Genomic DNA, 26,256 nt, shown 5'->3' on the forward strand with positions numbered 1-26,256 from the left:
GGTTTAATCATGTATCTGATTATCACCACTTACTTTCATTATGGAAGTGCATTATAATTGGTTTGATTACTGGATTTGTCAATTATACAGTCAATACCAATCAACCAGAATGAAGTGCTTAAGGAGCCAACAGCATAAAACTAAAATTCCTTTTTCAAATAATTATCTCAATTTTATTATAATTCTTCCAATATGTGGAAATATAATCCTGCAGATGTTGAAATGATATGGAATACACAAGGAATTAAAGCTAGGAAGAGTAAAACTGAGGCTGGAATAATGAGGGTGATTATTACTATTATTACAAATACATTAAATTCTATGTAGACACCCTCCATCTCAACATCGCCAACTTGACATAATCCCTACCATTCACAGAGCAACATTATAAACACTACAGTGCCTAGTAAAGAATAAAGCCTTACGATAAACTTTCTGAAATCAGTGTTAGTAGGTTAACCAAGAAACTACTTTTGTGTTGAACTCATTTTTATTCAAAAGATTTGAAGCCATTTGAATTAATTTGTGGAGAATACAAAAATAAAGCATTTGAAAACTTAAAAAAAATCTTACAAAGTGAAAGTATTCTGTGGTTAGAAACAAAGTTATTGTTCTTATAAATTTCCTAGTATTATGATTATAAGAACCAAAAACTACTGGTCTATGTCATTTCAATAAACACTTAAGGAGCAATTAGATACGAAGTTTCCTCCTCCCCCTCCAAACTAAATCTAGTAACATGAAAATGTCATTTTATTTTACTCCACTAGAGGGTAGTCTCTCAAAACAAGGGCTTGCAGCCATGAATCTAGCCTGTTTTTGACCTGTTGATAAAGTAATCCTCATGTTCCATTCTTCTCAACAAGATGTTCCTCTAGGATACTAATTAAGGCTGTAAAACATGCACTTTTAAAATTGCTATCTATTTATTCATAGGTGTTCATTCAGAAATATACACTGCTATACTTTTCTGTTTTTTTTTCTAAATTTCTGATAATTCATTAAGTTTTTTACATATGTGGTATATATATCATATTTTCCTGGTAAATATACATTCAGAATTAGTAAGTCTAAGAATGAAGGAAAATCATTGTCTTGAGGATTTAATTTATTATACTTGAAATACCCCCCCAAGAGTAGTAAAACATACCTCCTTAAATACACATACACAGAAATACCCACACAAAAACCTTGACACATGTACACATTCATATGTAGCTGTCAGACTAATTGTATCAGATATAAAGAAATGAATGTAATTGGAAATGCTTACTTTTTAAAAATACCCCTTCATATGCCAATGTTGTGAATTATAGAGAAGCAAATATATGCTTTATTTTTAAAATGTGGTCAAACCAGATAAGAAAAGTCATTGCTTTAAAAAAAAAAAGTATTATTGAACAGTAAGCACATGCACTAAATTAAGGAGAACCTACAGAAAACCAAATGCCACTCAAAACAGTTTCAAGCTACTCTTCGTAAATAATACAGTCCCTGGTGAACTTTACAGAGAGGATTTGTGTCTCTCCAGGTGTTTTTAATATTTGGGAAATCCTTATTTGTAGCGTGCCCTGCTATTTTCAGAGAGAAAACACAGTTTCTCTAGACGAATGATCACCTAAAAATGGGAAAGCGTGTCAAAAATTTCTTCCTCTTAAAAACAAGAGGAAGAAAGAAAGGATGGAGGAAGGATGGGAGGAAGGAAGGGGGAGGAAAAGAGGAAGGAAGGGAGCAAGCAAGGAAGGAAGGTAGCAGGAGAGACGGGAGGGAAGGAAGGAAGGAAGCAAGGAAGGAAGGAAAGGGGAAAGGGAGAAAGGGAGGAAGGGAGGAAGGAAGGAAGGATGAAAGGAAGGCAGGAAGGCAGGAAGGAAGGAAACGATACCTAGGAAAATATGCAAGCCTGTTTCATTTATTTGTATCCTAAGCAGCAGTGTCATAGAACAGACAGGTTGTTTCAGCCAACCAGACGGGAGCAGCTGCGAATGCTACATCTTGGCAGTCTGAAGCGATTGGCTCCTCTCTGGGGAGTGGAGGGTGTTCAGTTATTAATGACCGCTGAGCAGGCAGCACCATGTCAGTGTGACAACTGATCGGGTGAACGATGCACCACTAACCACCATGGAAACAAGGAGAAATAAAGCCAGCTCCCAGGATCTCTCTTCACTGGATTGAGAACGTCAGCCTGCCTGCCGACCGAGAGGAAGAGTTCCGGAGAAAAGAAGGAAACCTAGCTGCAGCCTCCTGCCTCCCTTTATATTTTAGAATACAGAGATAAGATCGCTTGCATGTGTGCCCACCTATAGTACATGTTTGTGTATACTTTATTACACACACACATGCACCTATTTACACTCGGGCAAGAACACAACCATGTGATTATCGCAACTAAAGAACTGAGGAACCCAGCACACAGGGACACGAAAGGTGGTGTATCACAGAAACTGCTTTTGCAAGGTAAGTTTAAAATACCCATTTCTATTTAAATATGCTCTATTTCTTGTAGGGTGGATGCTTGTTTTAGTCAAACCTAAATTCTCCGTTGATGTTTTCTTCTTATCTGAATCCTAAAGCATTCTTCTTCCCATTTTACTTTTGAGGAGAAATTCAAATGCAAAAGCCCTCTGGCTTTGGGTATGCTTAGCTGTGTTTGTGGGATTCTCCAACATGCATTTTACTAGCTTGAACGCCCATCAGAGGATGTGAGTGGGAGAGAAAAAGCAGTGCCGGGGAGAGGAGAGAGAGGAGGGTGAGAGGGGAGAAGGGGACAGTGGGAGTGGAGGGGAGAGGAAAGGAGAAGAGGGGAATTTTCTTTTTTCTTCACATTACTTGTAATAAAAATCAGATCACACATCATTCCATATTTTGAAAGCAACCCCCCCAAGTAGGGCATTTTTCTCCCTTTCAGTGGATGGAGATTAAGGCAAATGCTGCTGTATGTCAAGAGCTAAAACCATTAAGCAGAGTGGCAGAATGAGCATATCACAAACAGTTATTGAATTTCTGCCAGGCTACATCTTACGGATTGGGGTAAATGACTTCCCTTTAATAACATCCTCCCGCTGGTCTGAAGGGACACTGCAAATGTCTGATTGCTAATGCAGCTGCAAGTGACACACACGAGGTAAAAGGATCCCATGAACCAGAAGAGTTCTAATCTTCTTTGGTAATTAACAGAATCACAGCAGGGTGGCCTTAAAGTGCATTTCCTATTTAAGATTTTTGTTCAAACCGACCACTATGTTCCCTTTGCTGTTACTGAGCTATGTGGCTTAATTTGCCTCTAATTTATTTATTTTTAACAATATGTCCTTGTTTCCATGCCTCTAATTTTAGTGAGAACAGGCTATGAATATGAGTAGAAGCTTCCTAATTCAGTGAAAAGGAGATAATGCGAAAAATAAAAAGAGAAGAAGTAAGGATTCAAAATATCTACCTAGGGAATAGTGTGCCCTGGTACTATAAATATTACTCATATCCTACATTTCTCTTTAGTTTCAGAAGCAATGCCTTTGAGACAGAATTACTCTCAGTAAACTATGAGCATCCATGTACTGATGATTCATGGAATACAGTGTGGGTTAATTTATACTTTCAGTCTTGTAAAAGGAAGCCAGCTACTTCAAACATGCTTACAAACAGACAACGTCAATTGAGGATGTTCGTGGAAACATGTACTACCTCCTTTAACGGGTCCTGTAAAGACATGAAAACAAATCTAGAATTTGCATTTCATCTTCTGGAGGTCTCTCCTCCCTTCCTTTAGTTTAACCAACCAAATAGTTAATGGAATCTGATTCTTTCCAACTGCATGGTATTTTTTCCCCTACAACTGTGATTTCAGAGTTATTATTGGTTTCCTAGTTTATAATATGAGGCAAAACCAAAAGACAATAACCAGCCACTTAGATCCTGCCACTTTCCCCTAAATGTGTCGAAATATGAGTCACTTTGCAATTCGTAAGAAGTCAGTTAATTCCAGCGACCTTTGTAAATGATGACCATAAAGCAGCTCTGACAATATGCCACTGGCTTCGATTTTCCGTCTGTAAAATGAACAAGTTTAAGAAGAGGTTTCCTGCTCAGAGTGAAAAATGAAAGGTGCTGAAGCATTAGCTCCAATATTGGCAGGCTTGCTCACTCTGCCTCAAACGCCACATGCAATCTATAGAAAAACAAAATGATTTATTACAAAGAGGAGAAGGTGTTTTATTTGCTTTTCTGCTATTCATTAGAAGTGCTGTTTGCCACAGAACAGATCTGATATTTTAAGATACCTCCTAAGTTCCTAACCAGGAGGGAAAGCTGGAAGTAGATGCTCAGCCTCCCCATTGCAAACTCCTGTATAATGTAGCATTGCAGTATTGATTTCAGTTTTTCTTAGACCTATTCCAGGGAAACTTTCCATACCAAACACACACATACTTAAATCCTTACAGAGCCTATTTTTAAATGGCAATCAATGACACCTAAGAACAGCGGATTCACTTGTTAACCTTGGTAAAGCTCACATATATATTTTGTGAATTACACAGATCAACATTGTGCCCACTTGAGTCTGAGAAATACCATCATTCCAGGCGCTTGGTGTTGTCACTCTGTGTATGCCAGTGAGTTTGGTGATCTGATCAGCATCTACCAATGCCAGAGGATGGACACAGAAGCATGCCTGGAAAACTTAACCATAGTCTCCCCAGTCATGTAGCTATACCAGAAATAGGTTTCTGGCAAGACAAGCTTCAAAGGACCATCTTTTCAGAGTGTCACTTGTCACAGGCAACACACTGAGTTTGAATGCTGATGAGAAGGTGGAATTTCTGTCTTTCGTTGTTGTTGTTGCTGTTAATGGCTTAATAAACAGTGTTATCTGCTTCCTAGGCCAGAAATTTAGGGACCTATGAAAAAGGTGGTCAACTTAGGATCGTTAATTGTATTTTATTATTTCTTTGTTCTTTTTTACAACTACTGCTTCCCCCCCCTTTTTTTCTCTTTTGCCACAAAATAGGCTTGATGTTTTACCTTTTTCCCCCCACTCTGAATTTTTTCTAGTGCAAAATTCTGGTGTGATGTGGCACGGTGATATTTATTGCAAACTAATTGAGTTGATCAGAAAGGTTTGTAACCTGAGTTAAAAAAAAAATAAAACACTTACATAAGTTAAATGTTATTGCTTAGTACTTAGCAGGCACTGAAGATGGTCATAGATGAGGTATCTGTTGGAGATATTGAAGGAGATCTTTAAAAGGAAGCTACTAGCATACTAAAAAATGAGTCCGTCCTTCTAGCCTCAGTAAGGATGCCCCCAAAAGAATCATTTAAAATAACGTAGCTCTAGCCTATGTGAAGAAACAATGGACACATTTGCAGCCCACTAAGCTGTTTCAGGTAGACCTGATTCTAAGGATTCAATCACTTATGTATCACTCATTAGTCCCATGAAACTAAATAAAGCAGGTAAACACCGGGCACTACATCAGTGCGTCCTATCTGTACTGTCAAGGATAAAGCTCTCTGATACTGGCTATGCAGTGAGTACTTAGGAAAGCTTCACTGTGTTGCCATTGAACACAGGTCCCGCCCAGAGCTCGGTGAATTCCTCCCTGCCTGTCTTCTGATAAAGTGATGCCTGGTTCGACACCTAGGAAGTAGAACATGGTAACAGTTATTCCTCTGACCACGATGTAAAAGGAAATCAAAAAGTAGGTGGTGTCAGAGGATAGAAAAAGTAATGGAGAAATAAAAATGTTTTCTTTAATGTGACGGGAGGGGTGGAAGAAGATCTCAGTAGATGCTATTTAGAGGTCATTAAATACAGGGTTGGAGGCGAGGAGACAAAATGCTCATCTCAAATCTATATGAAGAAGTACAGTACCCAACCAGCCATCTACTATATTTGCATAACTGTTAAGTTTGTATAAAACTGCTTACTATTATTATGTTCATTTATCTTTAGGTCATGATAAGGGAGGGCTTTTTTTAAGGTGTCATTAGTAAAAGCAACTTACACAACTTCAGCATGAGAGAATAAAAAAGGGAAACATAATTTCATACAATAAAAGAATTTTAGGATTGAAAACGACCCTTAGAAGATGGTATAATATGCTTATTTCACAGACTAGGAAACTGAGGCACAAAGGGTTTAACATCTTTAGACCAAACCACACAAGACCAAATCTTTATCAAGGCCTAGAGTAGATCCCCTTAGTGTGCTCCCTCCAGTACTCCATTAAAAGTCTGCCTACTCAGTCTTTCAATTATTTTTTAAAAAGAAAAAAAAATTAAGGAAATGTTCATACAGATAATCAAGTACTTTAAAAGCAAAAGTAAGCATCCAACAATAGAAGCAATAACAATTTGTAAGTATATAACACCCAAGTATTTCAAACTGATAATCTTTGGATATACTCTTCTATGTTTTGTAAAGAGTCATAAATATTAGAACTTTGCCCTGTTTGCTTTTTTTTTTTTTAATTTTTTTTAATGTTGACTTATTTTTTGAGACAATGCAAGAGACAGAGTGCAAGCAGTGGAGGGGCAGACAGAGGGAGACATGGAATCCGAAGGGGGCTTCAGGCTCCCAGCTGTCAGCCCAGAACCCGACGCAGGGCTCAAACTCATGAACCGTGAGATCATGACCTGAGCTGAAGTTGTACGCTTAACCAACTGAGCCACTCAGGCGCCCCATGTTCTTTGCCCAGTTTTTAAAACATCTTAATAATATTATTGCTATCCTTCAGCTTTAGAGATTCAACTATTGGTCATCCATTAAAAGTTTTTTCCAGAAATTTTGACGAGAATCTTTGTTTCCTTTTTTATTGGGTTTCACTGTAACATTTTAAGGCATTTACATGTGCCCTCATTAAATAGAGTCCCTTCTCAGGGTCCATGCTTGGCTTATCCACTTTGCTGAAAACAGTGAGGACATTCTCAGGATGGTAATCCCTACTTCCCTCTCTTCATCTCCTCATCCTGTCTTACCTTTTCATTTCCAAAGTTTGAGTGAGACTCTTTGTAGGCAATGACACCTGCCTTTCATTCTACAGCCCTATTTTTTTCTTCCTAGCAAATTTTTATTGCTTTCTAAAGGTGCTTTCCAAATTTTGCTTAGGATAATAGTAATGAATTGACCCAAAAACTTTGGAGAAGTAAAAAAGGACATAAAAAATAATAATTGTATTTGTGTAGCGCTATACTGTTTACAAAGCACTTTTTCAACAATGACATTTGTTTCTCACAACAACTTTTAAGGAAGGTATGATGCTGATCATCTCCTTTTTAAGATTAGACAATGAGGTTCCATGAGGTTAGAAATTTGCCACAGTCAGGGAGCTAACATGTGGAGGAGTTAGGGTCTTCTAACTACAAAGATGGATGGAAGACTGATAATAGTACCTGACACTTTGTGAGTCCGTTAGAAAATACACACTCCTGTTTTCCCGAACTCCCATTATACACTTACCCTTCCAAGTTGTATGTCCTCCAAACCATACCATACTCAATGTGGACAGATTTTTGCAGATAAACTTCTGTACTTCTTCATTTAAATCAGAGCTAATTATGTGACCAACTTAAACATGAAAAACACAACCAGTATCTATTCTTAGAGAAAAAGACTGCACGTTGTTCTACCTCCTCATCCATACTTTGTCTGACTGCATTAATACTTTGATAAACAGTTGGTAAAGGTCTCAAAAACTGGATAAAATGGGATGAGTAAATATTCAGGCAAGTTCCATGTTGCTGGAAAATTATGAACAAAATCCTCAAAGTCACTTGACGTACCACCAACAGATGAAGTGTCAATATAAAAGCAACATCATTGGCATCTACCTCCTGGTTAGTCTCTATTGGGCAGATAATGAATGACACACAAAGACCTCAACATGCCAGGGAATGTGTTCACATTATTCTGAAAGCCCCTTGGGAGAAATTTTTTCTTTCAAAAGTAATACTGTCCTTGGAATAGGTAAATCCCTAGAACAACATGTATTGAAGGTTGTCATACAAAGTTTTATTTCCAGAAAGTGAAGCCTTCCACAAAGAATCAGCTATTCTGTGTAGGAAGGAATGTAAACATTTTTTCCACAATTTTTACCATGTCTGTATTGAAAAGGCCCATGGAATCCCCAAAGACCCACTGGATCAATTAAAGGCTTAGCATCAACAGGAAGGAAACACTTTCTATTTCCAGAGGCCTGAAACCCCTGGGATTTAATTCCCTGAAGAGTAAGAGAGGAGGCAGTGTTTTCTGACTTGTTCAAAGCTGGGATTCTAGGAATGGGAGAATGCATTCCCTGAGGACCAAGGCTGCTAACAGACCATGGCCTTCAGGAAGGCTCAGGACATCCAACAGTTACAATGATTTAAATAATGCTATGTATTTTGACTACAGAAAATACTTAAAGAGACATATTTTCCTTGTGGTGAAGACTGATTTGTGCTTATTACAAATTTTCTCTAAAATTATAAAACTGAATTAATAAAATGACTGTAAAGAAACAAAGGCAAATATTTTGGGAGATTCATTCCACAGGAGTAAAATTTATCCACATAATATCTTACAGTCTCATAAGGTCAAGGCATTTAAATTACACTGTCAGCTAATTTACACTTTACTTTTGTTAAGAAAAAAACACAAATCAAAAAATTTTAAAAACCGACATGTATCTTAAAAGATACAATTCATATCGGCCTTTATATCTCTTTAGAATATTCTTCTTATCGTTATATTCAAAAGCCTAAGACTCAGTCAGTGGTCTTATCATTGTTTGCTAACAGTGTCTCTGGGCTCTACATTTAATTTTATTTTCATCAAAAACCAGTCACTCAGAATCACAAATTACTGAATATATTCTGCAAAGAGTATATGGAACCACAATGGCCCTTAGTGAAATCTCAATAGTTGCAGGGAGTAATTTGAAAATACATCTAGACAGATCATATTTTGATTTCTACAAAGGCCAAGGGGTTAATGGTCTTCCACTGCATGTGCCTAAGGACTGAGAACAAAACGATGAAGTAGGCAAAATGGGGCTGAGTCTAGGTTACAATGCTGTATCATTTAAGAGAAAGCACAATAGGATGGAAAGAGAAAAACAATGCTACCACCATATGTGAAAAAGAAATACATTCTAAGTACATATAAACCTTGGAAGCTCTATTCCTAGTAATTTTTGAAGGAAAAACATATGTCATGATAAGATATGAGCTTAGACTGTATTCATCCAACAAGTCAATTTCTTGTGTGAATAGCTGAACTGATTCACTTACCAAACACATAATTTATATTTGTTCCTCTTCCTGTAGTTTATCACCCACGCATTTTTTTACACAAACACGACAGCTGCTTGGGGAGTGTCATAAGGTGATGTTCGGCTAACTTTTTAAAATCAGTGAAGCATTTGCCAAACTACCATTTCCTTAATCAGTTACTTTATTTTTAATGAGCAAGCAAATTCCATGTAAATATCCAAGGCTCACCTTTCATTTACACTATAAATTGTATCCCAGTGTGCGGCTACTGGACAAGGAAGTGAAGAATTAAATGTTTTATGACAAAATGTTTTCAGTACAGACTTTAAGAGTTCAGATCACATTATCTCTTAGACAATCCTTTACTGGCTAAGGGAATGATCATAACATTAGCAGATCCCACTTATTACATACAGACATTTCCTGTGCCAAACACTGTGCAAAATATTTCACATGTGTTTTCTCATTTTATTCTCATAATAACCGTATGGAGCAAGTACTATTGCTAACCCCATTTTACAAATGCGGAAATTAAGACTTAAAGAAGAAAAGCAACTTGCCTCAACTAATGAAAGGGAGAAGAGGAAAAGGAACCTAGGTCAGTTGGGCTCAAAAGACACGGCTCTATGCATGAGGCAACACTGCCTCTTGTTGGTACTGCCGGAACACAGCCCATCTATACTGCTGTCTAGGAGCTGGATTCTCTACCAAAATACAATCATTCCATTTATCATTTCATACCATGCCATTCTTCTCACACAAGCGTATTATCTCTGCAAGATTCATTCGTAGTTTATTTTTGTTGTTGTTTCTGACAGAAAAATGATGATTTACTTATTTATAGATGGGTATCACTATTTATTTGATTAACTAAAATGCTTTGTGTAGTTCAGTTTGTAGTCAGACTTGTGAGCTGGCAGAGCTTGTAGTCCTCCTCCACCATTTTTTCATCAAGCACAATTCAACATGGTTCACCAGGTCATGCACCCCGATAACTGGCACAAAGGAAAAATGCAATGCTTAGCTTGTAAGTCTTAGTTGTCATGATTAAATGTCCATCCACAGCCCCAATTCCAATCTGTGGATAGTTCCTTACTCATGTATTCTCTTAAACCAGAAGCATGAAAACGGTGAATACTGTTTCCCTGCTAGTATGATCATCAGTTTTCAATGAAATTCCTCAATCCTCGTCAGTATTAATAAGCTTCTCGCTCTGCAAAGTTAATAGACGAAAGCTCTAATCTGTTTTTCAAACTGAGCATGCTGAGCCAAACCTAAATCTTCAGCAGAAGTGTTCTACGCCAGCTGCTTGCAAAACTTCAGCGTTTCTCACTGAGTGACCTCCTCAAAGAGCTATCTGGGGAGTCCTTCAATTTGACTGTCCTACATAGAAAAAGCTGAATGTGAAATTAAGGAAAAATGTTACTAAGGATTCTTCCCATAGTTAGGAATGGGGCTTAGATAGCTCATGTTCATGTATATTTTCTTTTCAGAATGAAGATTTTAAAAAATTAAGTCATTAGACAAACGAAAAGTGAAAATCAAGCTTGAGGTGATAGATGGCTAAAATATACATGCATCATGAAAAACCTAACTTATCACATGTAAGAAGTAAAGGACATGCATAATTTTAGATTATAGGTTTGGGTTATTTTTTTTTTCTTACTACATCTTATGTTCATATACAATAGTGAGGAGAAGAGGAGAAAGAAGGGATGTTGGCCAACAGCTATTCAACATGTACCACAGCCTAGACCCTGGTTAAGTTCTTTCACACCTCATGCCACCAGAGCACACAACCCCACAAGGGAACAGAGGCTCAGAACGGGGAAGCATCTACGCAACTTCCTACTATGCCCAGGGGCCCAAGTTGAACCCTGAATGTCTAATTCCAAATCCTATTCTATTAAAACCATGTTACTGTGCCTCTCCTATCACACCTTAGAATAAGCACAACATATTTCTCTTTTGGGAAGTATTTTACCTTTTATGCAGAAGCATCCAACAATGGGTTCTTTCTATAGTCTTAAGCTTCTCAGCAAAGCTCAGAAAGCTTACACAATTAATCAAACTTGATATTTTTACCACCTGGTGCAACATGATAGTATTTCAAGAATAACATAATGAACATTTAATACAACTCAACTAATCTAAAATAAAAGTATTACTTGTAGATTTTTTACTTAAACATTCTCATTAATCCATGTAACTTCAAAAGTGTAGTGTGTTAAGAAAAAATCATGGCTGAATTCCAAGGACTTAAAAAGATCTTTATCATTCCTTAGGGAATGTAAATCAGCAACAAAATAAGACAATTTTTCTTTACCATAAATATCTTGCAGATTGAACACACAGAACAAGATTTCAATCCCACATCACTTACCAGATTTGGGAAATATTTGAAAACTTCTTTATACTTTTAAGTATTTTGTACACTTAGGAAAGGTGATGAACTCTTACAAGTTTAAACCTGTCCCATAAAGAATTTTTCCTATCTGAAACTAGTAACTCCTTGACTGTCACATCCTGCCTCTACTCCTTTCCACACCACGCTGAAGGTAATGGTATATTGAGTTCTTAACCTCACTTAAGCCAGAGGCTTCCTATTTGACATAATCATGTTAAATTATAAATCAATGTGCTACTCTGCACTTTACTTGATTGAGATGTCTATGAAAGGAGAGATATTCTAAGATAATATACCACTTAGTCATTCATTTAGACATGTCATCATGGTCATTTACTCAATGACCATGGATAATAGTCAATAAATAGAATCTCGAGAATTGATAAGGAATGATGTATGTATGACACAGCCAATAGAACCAAATCTATCTACCTATCTATCTATCTATCTATGTAAATTTTCCCATCTATCAAGATTTTTGAAGGTACCATATTCCAGAAATATTGCTAAATACATTCATTGTCTAGATGTTGTATATATGGTTGTATATTTTGTTTCATTTTTAACACACAAGCAAAATCAATTAGGCTGTCTCTATCTTCAAATTCAATTAGGTGCTTATTTTTAACACAGAACATTAGAATCTCTGCAAGAATATAAGAATCCCTAGTGACTTTTTTTCCCCACAAAGTTTCAGAACTGACGATTGAAGATAGAAGATTCATGTCCTTTTTTTTGTGCATTGTCTGCCAGTTTTATTTCAGGTTTGTAAAGACTACTTATTTGAGACAAACAATTGCTTAAATTGATACAAAATATTTATAGAATAGGTACATTATGTTAAATTTTTCCTCAGAGAAGATTGGGAATAGGATATGGCCAAGTGAGTTAGGAATTTGATAAGGGATCTGACAGATGTTCAAGTGGATGCTCCTAGAAATATGCTTGTAAGTCTATGGTAACCACGGTCCTTATCTCTACTGCCATTCACAGTCCTTTCTTGGCTCTTGGATAATGCCTGTAGTGTGGTAGGGTACATATCCTTAGAGAGAGTATCTACCAGAAGGGGACAATACCAGAAGGGAACATGTGGGAATAAAGTTCGTGAATTCCTTTATTTTCATCTACTATACTACATCTTTTTTTTTCTTTAAAAAAATTTTTTAATGTTTATTTATTTTTGAGAGAGAGAGAGAGAGAGAGAGAGAGAGAGAGAGAGAGAGAGCACGAGAGAGGGAGGGGCAGGGAGAGAGGGAAACACAGAGTCTGAAACAGGCTCCAGGCTCTGAGCTGTCAGCACAGAGCCCAACACAGGGCTCAAACCCACGAACTGTGAGATCATGACCTGAGCCAAAGTCGGACATTTAACCTACTGAGGCAGCCAGGTGCCCCCCACCGCCTTTTTTGTTTAATTATATTACATTTCACATGCAACTCAACTGAGGGTCACCCAGACACTGCCCAGTGGTATCATTAATGAATGAATTCTATACTGCCTATTGATTTGCTTTCAAATGTCATTAACTAATATAAGGAGAACTGGTGTAACTAAATTGTCAAACTGAGAGAGATTTTACAGATATTAAGTCACTTGCTCAAAGTGATTCATTACTTAAATACATACCTGGAACCAAAAACCAGGTGATTCTATCCTTGCCTCGTGGTTATTTCACAGCACATTGACTGTGATGGTAGGGTTTCGACAAGATTGGGCTGTGTGCTCCTATGAAATCATTCATTTTCTTAAGCATTCTTATGACCAAAAGTTCCCAAAGTCAACCCATAGGGAGATTCAGGAGTGCCTTCTCCATGAAGGGTCCATGTATGTACAACCTATTAGCTGTAGGGAGCCTCATAGAAGCCCAATTCACTCTCCAGGCACTTTTCAAGATGCCTCTGTAGAGGGGCATTTTATCAACAGTAATATGTTGCTGCTGTTCTGCATTAAGCATGTTAAGTATTTGGGAACTGGGGTTTTGAATATGTGCCCTAAAGCAATTTTAGCTGAAGAGTTGTCTTGTTTCATTTTTAAATCAGGCAAAAAAAAAAAAAGGGGGAGAGAGAGAGAGAGAAGGGAGAGAGAGATTGAGAGAGAGAGGGAAATTCTTAAAATGAAAAACACAAAAAACAGAGACTATACAAAAAGTTTCATATTTAAACAAAATAGAAATAGAACAATCCAGTTCTTTGTGGCACTCCACTGGAAATTCCTTCTCTTCTTGGACATTCCACCCCAAATTTAAAAGCCTCTGGGATCCACCCTAATCCTCTTTGCTGGGTCCCTAAGAAACTTTATAACACACATAAAATAACTGCAGTCTTTGAAATTATAAATGTCATTGCCAAGTTATTTTGTGAACTTTTGTTAAGACCCTGTTGTAAGTTTCATTCCCAAAGAAGGCAGCGTCTAGAATAATGGCACTCAAGGCCCAGAGTTGCTGCACTGAAATTTTTAAGTTGTTGACGATAACATGATCTTCTTTTTTTTTTTTTTTTAACATTTATTTATTTTTGAGACAGAGAGAGACAGAGCATGAACGGGGGAGGAGCAGAGAGAGAGGGAGACACAGAATCGGAAGCAGGCTCCAGGCTCTGAACAGTCAGCACGGAGCCCAACTTGGGGCTTGAACCCATGAGCAGTGAGATCATGACCTGAACTGAAGTCGATTGCTTAACTGACTGAGCCACCCAGGTGCTCCAGCACTGAAATTGTTGATGCAGTAGAGAAGTTAAACACAGTGATCGTCTTCCAAGAAATAGAACATGCACATTTCATCCAGACACAATATTTTCTGAATCAATTTATATATAATTTGATTTTTAAATTCTTTTTTAAATGTTTTATTTTTAAGAGAGAGAACACAAGTGTAGGAGAGGAGCAAGGAGAGAGAGAGAGAGAGAGAGAGAGGGAGAGAGAGAGAGAGAGAGAGAGAATCTTAATTAGTCTCCATTCTCAGCATAGAGCCCAACATGGGGCTTGATCCCATGACCCCAAGATCATGACCTGAGCTGAAACCAAGAGCAGGATGTTTAATGACTGAGCCATCTATAATTTGATTTTTGAAGTTGATTTGTTGCCCACTGCCAGTCCTTCAGTATCTTACTTTTGTATTTGTGAAGTCTAAATTTTGATTCATTCCGCAATCAGCTGAAGAATGTCTTTTTTTTAAAGTTTATTTGTTTATTTTTTAAATTTTTTTTTAACGTTTATTTATTTTTGAGACAGAGAGAGACAGAGCATGAACGGGGGAGGAGCAGAGAGAGAGGGAGACACAGAATCGGAAGCAGGCTCCAGGCTCTGGGCCATCAGCCCAGACCCCGACGCGGGGCTCGAACTCACGGACTGTGAGATCGTGACCTGAGCTGAAGTCGGATGCTTAACCGACTGAGCCACCCAGGAGCCCCAAAATGATCTTCTTTAATATCATGGTGTCCACTTATTCTAGTGATTTCATAGAAATAGTTCGTATCTTTCTTTCATGTGAAAAATCCTTGTTGTGAGTACTAATGAATAAGGTTTAAATTTTAACACTCTATCTAAAACTTTATATGCCCCCAAATGTAACCACATCTTAAGAAATAACAACTGCCCTGGGGCGCCTGGGGCCTGTTTCCGATTCTGTGTCTCCCTCTCTCTCTGCCCCTCCCCCGTTCATGCTCTGTCTCTCTCTGTCCCAAAAATAAATAAACGTTGAAAAAAAAATTTTTTTAAAAGAAATAACAACTGCCCTATTCCATCATCTCAGAAAAGCAGTATTAGCTTTTTTTTTTTTTTTCCTTTGGAGATTTAGTTAACAACTGTATTTTCTCTATCCCTGTCTATCCCAATGCCGTCTTAAAATAAGCATGCATGCACACACACAAATACTGGACTTAAAAAATTACTGCCGGGGCACCTGGGTGGCTCAGTCAGTTAAGCATCTGACTTCAGCTCAGGTCATGATCTCACAGTCTGTAAGTTCAAACCCCACGTCAGACTCTGTGCTAACAGCTCAGGGCCTGGAGCCTGCTTCGGATTCTGTGTCTTCCTCTCTCTCTGACCCTCCCCCATTCATGTTCTGTCTCTCTCTGTCTCAAAAATAAATAAATGTTAAAAAATTAAAAAAAAATAACTGCCAACTGTTACTAGTTTCTGACCACTTTACAAACATTTCAATTAAGTCTAGCCACACTTGTACCTAGTCTCCAATAATTTTTCTTCTACTAAGACATCCCATATAACTGATATGACAAATATTATAACATTTTAAGAGTTATTTTCATAGAAATAACTAGAAAAAATCCACTGGCAAATAAAATTCTGCAATCCTTAATGGAAATTAGAGTCAAATACCATTCAAGAAGCTCTGTTTTGCTCTGCCATTTCTCCTGTTCTCACATCTCTACCTCCAAAATTAGTCTGTTACAATAAATTCTACTAAGCTATAACCATTATAATGACCATTATTAATTTGATAGTGGTTAACATTTAGTGATTACTTTCTATGTTACTGGTGCAGAAATAAGAACTTTTTTATACTAAGAACTTCTAATGCATTATTCGATTTAATTTTTATGCTATTCCTCTGTGTTGATACTGCTATCATCCACCTTTTAATAGATAAGGAGCCAATGACAAAGGAAAAGAAAGAACTAGAGTCCATGTCTGATCCCTTAATTACGAGGCCACCTCTACTGACCACAATTTTAAGAGTTCTGGAGAGCAGGAGACTCAGATAAAGAATTTGCATTGGCTAGTTAAGAAATCTTAAGGTTAAGTCTGGGGCAAAGTGGGAACAATGAAAAGTGATATTCCTGCGATACCGCTTTGGAGGAAAGACTCTATTTTCATTTTCAATTTTCAAGCATAACACCACTCATATCTCTGGGTTTGGGCCTAAACTCAGGCAACTTTTTTGAAAGTCAACCTGGCTAGAGAAATGACTCCTACTGTTGAAAAATTCCTTGTATCCTTCCTCCAAGCATGCCTTCATTTTTCACAGCTCAAGCTGGTTTTACAGAGCTGGGAAGGCTGGAACCCCAGGTAGAGAGGAAAGAAGTCATACAGTTCTCTTTCTCCCATTCCCTCTGTGTCCTGGTGTCCTATAAATGTAGAGTTCTGTAAGCCACAGTTTTAGAGAATTAAACAGTGTCCTTTGTCATCTGCTTAAGATTTACCACATACAACCTTCTGTTTTAGAAATGTTATCACATCTGCTGCTCATGCTCCCAGTTTATAGATTTTGAGTACCATTATGCTGTCAGTCAAGTAACTACCACCATTGCTTCAATTGCTGCTGTTATCAGTTTAACAAGGGAGGAGGGGATGTTATACATGAAAGTATTAAGTATGATTGCCAGAAATAGTTTAAAATGGTGCTGAATAAGAGAGAAGCCTTGTCATTAATGCCTCTACCTAGTCTTTTTGGGTTTTGGCTTTTTGGAACACCTGCTAAGGCAGATTTTTAGATATTGGGAAGAGGAGGGTTGTTAGTAGAGATGTAAGATGTGGAGAACTTGCCAAGGGGAAGCGGGGGAAGAGGTATTAATGTATTCTGGTAAGCCGTAAGCTGCACTATTTATCAATTAAAAAATATGCACACAAATACCCTGGCTCTCATCCCATTGGAAGCAGAAGCAAAATCTGGAACAAGATAGTCATGACTTCTGGAATAATGGGGAAGAAAGGAAAACCAAGCTGAGGGAAGGGGCTAGTCTTATACACATGAGAAGGTAAACTAAGAGGAAGGAAGGGAAGAGGAGTTGCAGGTACAACAGCAGTTAGAAGTGAGTTGGGTCCAACGTATGGATCTGCTTGCCAAAACACAGAGACAAAAGCATGACCATAGACTTCCATGAGCTCCCAGTGCAGAAAGATTTCTGTTGCTACATTAAAGGAATCACGAAAACAGAAGTGTACTCATTTCTGTAGCCTGGGAATTTACAAATAAATTTGTAAATAAATTTGTATTTCCAAATAAAATAATCACAAAATGTTTTAAAGTGCCCTTTAAAAGTTAATTTGATTCTCCTCCCTGAGATAAACCAAAGAATCCAAGTGTCAATATGCTGAAAAATGACAAAACAGATGTCAAATAACCTTCCTTTTGCAACAACTTTCTATGAATCTGACATCTAGTTATTCCACTCAACATCACATATGAAACTCAGAAATTATGCAGCCAAAGAATGGAATACTAATTCATGATAGCAGGTGGAAAGGAGCAGATGAGAACAAAACACCACAAAAGTGTATAAATTGACCAAATGAGACTGTGTATGTTACCATCTTCTATGACAACAGACAGTTATTGACTAACAATTTACATCTGGTTTGCTCCCTTATTCTGCAAGTCACAAAAATGGGTTGCTGTGGCAACTGTCATGTGCTATTTAGCTTGCTGGATGGAAAAACAAAACAAAACAAAAGCCTCAAACTACTTTCTAAGACACACATACAGCATGTATTTTTATTGTTCCTCCTGCCCCAAGAGAACAAGTCCCCCGATAGTAGATCTACTTTTTTAGAGCTTTAAAAATGGGTTTGCTTTCTGTCATTTGCATTTTTTATCATGTATGCCACCAATTTATGCAAGTAGGAAAGAAAAAAATCCATAGAAATATAAAGGATATGGATACAGATTGCCTGAGTCACATGAATGTGATAGGGCCGTTTCATATATAGCATCCCCACTTTTATCATCGGCAGCTCTTTTAGCCAGTTTAACTCCATGGATGCATGTATCAAATTCATGCATCATACTCACAGGAATACACTAAGAGCTCAATTCTTTTTTTTTTTTTTAATTTTTTTTCCAACGTTTATTTTTGGGACAGAGAGAGAGACAGAGCATGAACGGGGGAGGGGCAGAGAGACAGGGAGACACAGAATCGGAAACAGGCTCCAGGCTCTGAGCCGTCAGCCCAGAGCCTGACGCGGGGCTCGAACTCACGGACCGCGAGATCGTGACCTGGCTGAAGTCGGACGCTTAACCGACTGCGCCACCCAGGCGCCCCAAGAGCTCAATTCTTAAAGCACCGACAGGGCAAGCTTATTTTTCTGAACAAAAACCAAGAGCAAGGTGCAAAGAGAAGGTCATTAATTTTCATGGAAGCATATACTTAATCTCACAGTAACACATAACATAGTCTGTTCACAAAAATGCTGTGCGGGACCTCAGAACACATCATGTTACTAACATCTATGCACAATGAAGCAAGCAAATTAACACGTCCATGCTGAACAAAATGGGAAGAAGAATACCTATCCCTTATCTACTCACTTCTACTTACTTCCCTACTTACTTCTCCACTGGGACCTAAGAGAGTGAAGGCAAATACATTTAAGGCCCTGAAAATGGAACAATAAAAGCTCCAGTAATTGTTTTTCTTATTGAATGGCAAGTTTGATAACTTTCCAGACTTGCCAGATATTAGTCTGATGTGGGAAGGTCAGCTTTTTAAAAGAGCTCCATTATCAACTCTTGAAACAATAGAAGTCTCTTTTCTCTGGAAGTTCAGGGAGTTTGAGCAAGCTAAGAAAAATGATCCATTTAAAAAACAAACAGATAGGCCCTTCACCACCAAGACGAATGCCACATGAAAACCCTTTCAGGAGCTTCTCACCACCCTAGGCTTGATTACGGGACTCACTATTTTGGCGCAGGAACACAAACAGGGCAAAGATTGGTGAGGTATGGCCACTAGGAGATTCTAGGGATTTAAATTGAAATAAAAATACGGTAACGTGAGTGGAAGTGTCAGTATGTGAAAATACTATATATGCAGAATACAGATGAAAAGACCCTTCACAGATGTTGGAGAGGAAAGTACCTGACTGTATGTTGTATTAGTCTTCTGCTGCTCCATTTAATCATACTGAAGAAATGGAATGAACACACAAATAGATTTTTTTTTCACTCTTCCTTGGGCAACAATAGAGAACAATCAATTTAAAAATAATTGGAGAAATTTGTGTTTTCTTCAGAAGAGGAAAGGAAAACATTCATTCAACAGTACCACATAGAATCATTTGCTTAATAGCATTTCTAATATGTTATGCATTTATTCAATCTACTTCTTACTATATTAAAATGCAAAAACAATTACTCTGAATGTAAATCCTAGAAAACAATCAAAGTTTCTATTAAATCAGGGAAGAGACAGTTAAGCTCCAATGTGATTTGCAGATGCTCATGAATAGACAATACTTAGAGTTTCTCTCACTCGAAAGTGAAAGAGGCTGGTAGAGATTCAGAGATTCCCTCCCGCCCCCTCTCCCTCCTGTTTTTCTTCCTCCTTTCTCTGTCCTTTCCTATCCTCCCTCCATCTCTTCCTGTATTCTTGTTGGACTCAGAATAAATACAGTTTTTATTTAAAGTCTAATAATTCAAAATATGTAGGCATGTAAAATCACCTTATGTTGCAATACCAGCCGGTATTGCAGGGAGAAACTTCCTGACAACATTCTGTTATAAATAGTTTACACTCAACTGATCAGTCACAGGGGGATATGGGCAGTTTCAGCCCTCTGGTTCCTTTGTCACACACAAAAAGTCTTGGTTTGTTGTTTGTACATTTACATCAAAGCCATTTCTATTCATTAAAAACTCAAAATAAGCATGTTCAAGAAGAGGCCACTGAGCATGAGGCAATGAATAAAAAGATTCTGCACATGCACAACAAGCATTTTGTATTTTACTGTGTCTGAAGTTTTTAAGTCCACATGCTTTATTTAATTATGGTGCTACTGAAGTTATAACCTCAAAAGGAGATTCAATCAATGTTTTTTCATGCTCAGATTATATGTCAAGGCCACTGATTTGTTATTGCAGATATAGTGGGCAATCATTTTGTTGGATAATAGTGAACCCCTGAAGATTTATTTGTCACACTCAACTGTCCATTTCAAAGCTCTGAATCATACTTACACTTCCGACTCTGCTGATAATATTATAGAATCTGGTATACAGAGCTTAAATTTTCAAGCAAATTCTACTCATTTTATATGTGCTTTATGAATTCTGGAGGCTTCTGCTGAAACTTGGTACCAACAATATTTGCCCAGTTTTGACTAATAGCGGCTCTTGTTTTGGTTTGCATTAACTTTTTTCGTTAAGAGTGTATATGAATGTTATTATGACAAGGGTGTTTTTTCTGCCCTAAAGTATTTAGGGGAACATAGTGTTTTCTATAAATATCATTTTCTAGCACAGATTCTTTATTCCAACTAAGCTTCATTAAAGACACAAACTTGACGCTGTTGAGATAATGACTACTTTGCATTTGATCACTATCAGCAAGCAACAAACAAGGTCTGGCCTCCACCCACACCAAACCGGAAAGTCTGTCAGTGTTGAGAAAAGTCCTCTAGAAAATTGGTTTGGTGTGGGGGAAGGCAGGCAATACACCAAAAGTAAATAAATCATTGCTGGTAGTCTTGGATGCCATTCAAGGAAAACAAAACAGGGACAATGACTCAAAGGGGTACTTTTTGGTAAGGTAGTACAGAACAAGACATCACTGGTAAAGAGGGCATAGCAACACAGGCCAACAGAATTATTGTAGGTATCAAAGAAGGACATAAAGGAAAATCAAACTACATTTTTGCAATGTAGCACATTGTGAGTCCTATTTTGTTGTTTTTGCTGTTTGTGGATATGGTTATATGATAGAAATAGGAAATTAATGGAAATGAAAAGGACCTTAAAGAATTTTTAGGATCAGAACTGTAGTAAACTATGCAAGGATAAGTAAATCAGCAAAGACCCTACATGTCCATGGATACTGGAATTAAATCTACGTTAGAGAAAAATACATGCTTTTTCTAGTCTGTTTCTTCAGCCAGTTAATGGGAATTAGTCATTAAAAAAAATCTCAAACTAAAAATTTTCAGCTCCATGTTTTTCATTATCCTGATACAGTTTAATTCTACTCATATACTGAAGATAGTTTTCATTCACTGAAACAAAACTATAACTTCCAAGAAAATCGACTTGATACCAGGAATAATCACACAGATACATTGTAATGTTACTAACCAGCAACATGAATTACAATTAATAGAAATCAGGAAAAAAAATTTCAATCTATGTGCAACTTATATCTCGAACTCCAACCCACAGTGGTTTAATCTAAACTTTATTACACAGCTGTACTTGAAGAAAATATGTAAAATATGAATATAATATAAAAAAGTAAGTACAAAATACAAACAACTCAAGCTTCAGAGAAAGTTTCTCATAATATAAATCAATGTTGACTAATTCTTGATTGAGCAATGAGAAATATTCCTGTAAGAGAAAATAATGGTAAATTAACTTTATTTCACAAAGTAATTTTGGCTGGACACATGGGAATAGTAAATTTAGATGAATGTCCCAGATCAAATTTAAAGGATTCTAGATTTTGAATCATATAATTGTGTGAAAGGAAAATTTCTTCTCATAACTGAAATCCAGTAATCAAAAATAAAAATGTATTGAATCCTACCCTGTGAAGCTACTATAACATAGTGTAAAACCATTTGTTTTTCTTAGCCTAAAATGACAGTTTGAGACATATTCTTAAATTATCTATAGGGAGATTATCACTAAGAAATTCTTCCAAAGGTGATTTTTCACCCAGTTTTCACCTACTCCATATAAGAGATGAATTCCAGGATTTTAAGTACAAAGTGCATGTAAATTTACAGCATTATTTTGAAAGCACCCTTTCTCCCCAATAAGACTTAGAACTCTTTTTCCATGACTGGTCCTCTAGCCATGTGCAACCCCCCCCCCCCCAAAAGATGCTTAATTTGGCATATTGCCCAAGCTCTTCAGGAGGCAGCTATTGTAAAAGAAGTAATGTTAGCAAAAACCTATAATGTCCATTAACACAAAATTAAAATTTGGTAGGCAACCACAAAGTGTACTACTTTTCATTTTAAAGAAATGGCCATTTTGCCTTTTTTACTTCCTCATTTAGCTTTAGTCCTTTCTATTCACTACCCAAAGGCATTACCTATTTCTTTTTTTTTTTTTTAATGTCACTGTTTTTAGGGATCTCATATTCCCTCAAATGTTCATTACCCAGATGTAGCCTAATCCTTAAATAGTAGAGTGGTCAAATATCACTAGAAACTTATTAAGGTGGAATTCATCATAAAGCCCATTATGATTAGGTATAATGTGAATTAAATTGTATCCCCTGCGTCAGTAATAATTTCTAATGAATTCAAGAGGGTCTTAGGCAACCAAATCTCACAAGGTTGTCTACATGAGGCAGTCCTACATAATTAACCCCAAGTAAAGAGCTGTAGTGATGTTTCCATAAAGTTAAGTGGCTTTAAGTTAAGTGACAGGGAGAAGGAAACTCAAAGGTGTAACCTGCATATAGTACCTTTTACTTCCACACATGAAACATACAATAAAGCTTCCCTGACCTATTGCACATCAAGAATTAACTTTGTCTGCCCCTTCAGACTCCTTCAAAGGACCACCAGGTCTTCTCAAATTAATCATTGGTCAATGTAAGTGTGAGGTAAAGAGTCCAGGACTGGTCCAGTAATGAATTTCTTCTCATCAAAAGATGCACAAACACACACAAAGACATGTAAACTGCCTCTATACCTTGTTTACACAATTACTTTTGAAACTCAAAACCATAACTCAAGAATATTTTTTCAAGGGTTCAATGGAGTGTTTCTTGTTCTGTTTTAAAATCTTACAGCCATAGACACAAATATGACTCTGTTGTTTTAAGTAGCTTGTCAGGAGTATAAGGGGAAAATCATAGAGCATGAAGGAAATCTAGCACACTTTTCAAATAAAAATAGACAATTCCATGCTCATTATAAGGAACTAATGATACAGACTGTATCAGCATTATCAGCTCTAAGTTACAGTAACAGAAAAGCATCATCTATCACTGAATGCATGGCAGGCATGTGCTGACCCATGACACATTTGAAATGTGGTGTCATGATTTATTCTCTTGTTCATTGCATTTGAAGAAATGTTTTGACCACAGGAGCTCATTTTATTTTAATTCTTTTCAAAACTTATTTCCATGATCCTTAGTAAAAATATAAAACACACTGATCTCCATGCTGTTTTGTTTAATACCAAAGAAAAAACAATATTTTATCATATACAGAACAGAAACTGAACTGCCCAGAGACCCTCTACTCTGAGTTCTTGTCAGAGGAACATTCTTCCCTGGAATGTAATTTTGAGTTTTCTAAAATAATATTTCAACTAAAATATTCTTCATTCTCTATCTATAGTGCATCAAAGGATTTCTGTCCAGAGGTTTTCTTATCTTCTTTACAAACCATTGACTTTCTGTTCTGCCAAATTGAGCTAATCAAGAAGTACAGATGTGATCAAGATCTTTTTTCTACCATCCTCTTGTGACATATCTTTGCTTGAAAAACCATTCTTCCTAAGATTGGTATAAAGGCATTGCCTTGTGGCAAAAATATAGAATGGACATTTTTCTTGTTGTTGTTGTTGTTGTTGTTGTTGTTGTTGTTGTTGTTGTTATTGTTGTTTTTGAGGGAGGAGGGGCACATATATGCTCATCATGTCCTCTCAATTATAAGACTAAGGGAGAGTAATCAGAAACACAAGGCGGTATGCATGGTCCATAGAACCAACTGAAGCTGGAATCATTGTTTATTTCTTTTCTTTTAACTATGGACAGTCTTCAGGTGAATCAAAGATAGAGACTTCAAAGATTTAGGTTAGGGTATTTGGCTATCTTCCAATGAAGAAGAAAATGATTTAAAAATTGCTTAAATTATCTGCATAATTACCCCAAATGCTTTCATCTGAGATGTAGGATAATTGATAGCAGGTCTGCATGAGACCTGCGTTTCAAAACTATTGTACTATAAGGCAATACTGTAAGTAGTTCTTGTCATTCAATCAGTGGATTATTAGGGAAACTATCTCCAAATGTAGCTGGAAATGCCTGTGAAGATAAAAGGATGGCATCATTTACAAATCACCTCAATGTATGAGCTTCCCAAATAAACTGGAACTAAACAATGAGACTGAGGTTTTTGAAATTAAAAGTATGAAGGGAAATAGGAAAGCATATTTAGGAAGTTTTCCTCTTCACCCATGTAAAATTTTGTTTGTTTGCTTTTTTATTTCCTTATATATAGCTCTATATATCTATTTTATTTTATTTAAAGTTTTTATTATTTTTGAGAGAGAACACACGGAAGTGGGGGAGGGGCAGAGAGAGGTGGGAACAGAGGATCTGAAGCGGGCTCTGTGCACACAGCAGAGAGCCCGATGTGGGGCTCAAATTCAAGAACTGAACCTGAGCCAAAGTCAGAGGCTCAACCAACTGAGCCACTCAGGTTCCCCTCTGTCTATTTATTTTAAAGAGAAAGAGCACATGCACAAGGCAGAGAGAGGGGAAGAAGGAGAAAGAGAGAGAGAAAGAGAATTTTAAACAGGCTCCATGCATCACAGCCTGATGCAAGGCTCATTCCCACAACCCTGGGATCATGACCTGAACCAAAATCAAGAATCAGAGGCTCAACCAACTGAGCCACCCAGGGCCTCCGCCCATGTAAATTTTAAATACAAATTCATCCAAACTAAATCAATTACCCTTAACATCTACTATAGGAATAAGAACTGGAACAAAAGAGGAAACTTTACTACAAAAGGTTAGTCAATTCAAACTGAAGATTTTCTGAACATAACTGAAGTGATCTTCATATAGACATGTACATGCACACATGCATTTTGTCAAGAGAATAATTATTTTCCCATAAAAATACATATATACTTCTGAGATAGAAGTAAACAAAATCTCAAAGTTCTCTATGAATTTGTAAATATACTAAGAATCCTTTCATAAACTACTTCTGATCTTAGTAAAATTAGCACCCTTGTATAATGCCACAGTTTGACAGACATTTAAAATGTAAACAAACATGACGAAAACCTGAAAATATGAAATCTCTATGTAAATTTATCTGTCAGTAATATTATGTTTGCACGAGGCAATATAGTGAAATAGCTTTGACCTTAACACAAATTATGTACCGATAGCATGTAAGGGATATCTTACTTTAGAAATGAAGTCTATAGGTCATGGGGTCTTCTCTCAATTCTTGATCTACATGCTTTCAAAACGCTGCTGCTAAAGTACTGTCATATTTTTTTTTAATGGGGTGCCTGGGTGGCTCAGTCTGTTAAGCATCTGACTCTTGATTTTGGCTCAGGTCATGGTCTTGTGGATCATGAGTTCGAGCCCCACACTGGGCTCTAAGCTGACAGTGCAGATCCTGCTTGAGATTTTCTTTTTCTCCCTCTCTGCCTGCCTTTCCCTGCCTGCTTCTCTCTCTCTCTCTCTCTCTCTCTCTCTCTCTCTCTCTCTCTCTCTCTCTCTTTCTTTCTGTATCAAAGTATATAAACTTAAAAAAATTACAAATTAAAATTAAGTACTTTCAGTCACCTAAATAGAGATCTATAGTTCAATCATAACCTGAGGCAAGATTTCCATTAGTCTGTTTCCAAAATTGGAAAATAAGATGATTATATACTACAGTCTAAGATAAGTGAATGTTAAGGTTAATGCATAGCTGAGTGCTTTTCTCGCAAAGACATTTACAC

At 37.0% G+C, this 26,256-nt stretch overlaps 2 protein-coding genes across 8 annotated transcripts in view; one reads left to right on the plus strand and one right to left on the minus strand.

Moving 5' to 3' along the window:
* IMMP2L (inner mitochondrial membrane peptidase subunit 2) overlaps nt 1-26,256 on the minus strand; it is an 888,431-nt gene that overhangs the window by 416,662 nt on the left and 445,513 nt on the right. The window lies entirely within an intron of this gene.
* The window catches only part of LRRN3 (leucine rich repeat neuronal 3), a 38,861-nt gene continuing 14,433 nt past the window's right edge, over nt 1,829-26,256 (plus strand). The window contains exon 1 of the mRNA XM_006929314.5: nt 1,829-2,454. The gene's annotated coding sequence lies outside the window, so the exon portion shown is untranslated. The remainder of the gene's footprint in view (nt 2,455-26,256) is intronic.

This window comes from Felis catus, chromosome A2 (assembly GCF_018350175.1).
Source record: "Felis catus isolate Fca126 chromosome A2, F.catus_Fca126_mat1.0, whole genome shotgun sequence".
NCBI classification, from domain to species: domain Eukaryota; kingdom Metazoa; phylum Chordata; class Mammalia; order Carnivora; family Felidae; genus Felis; species Felis catus.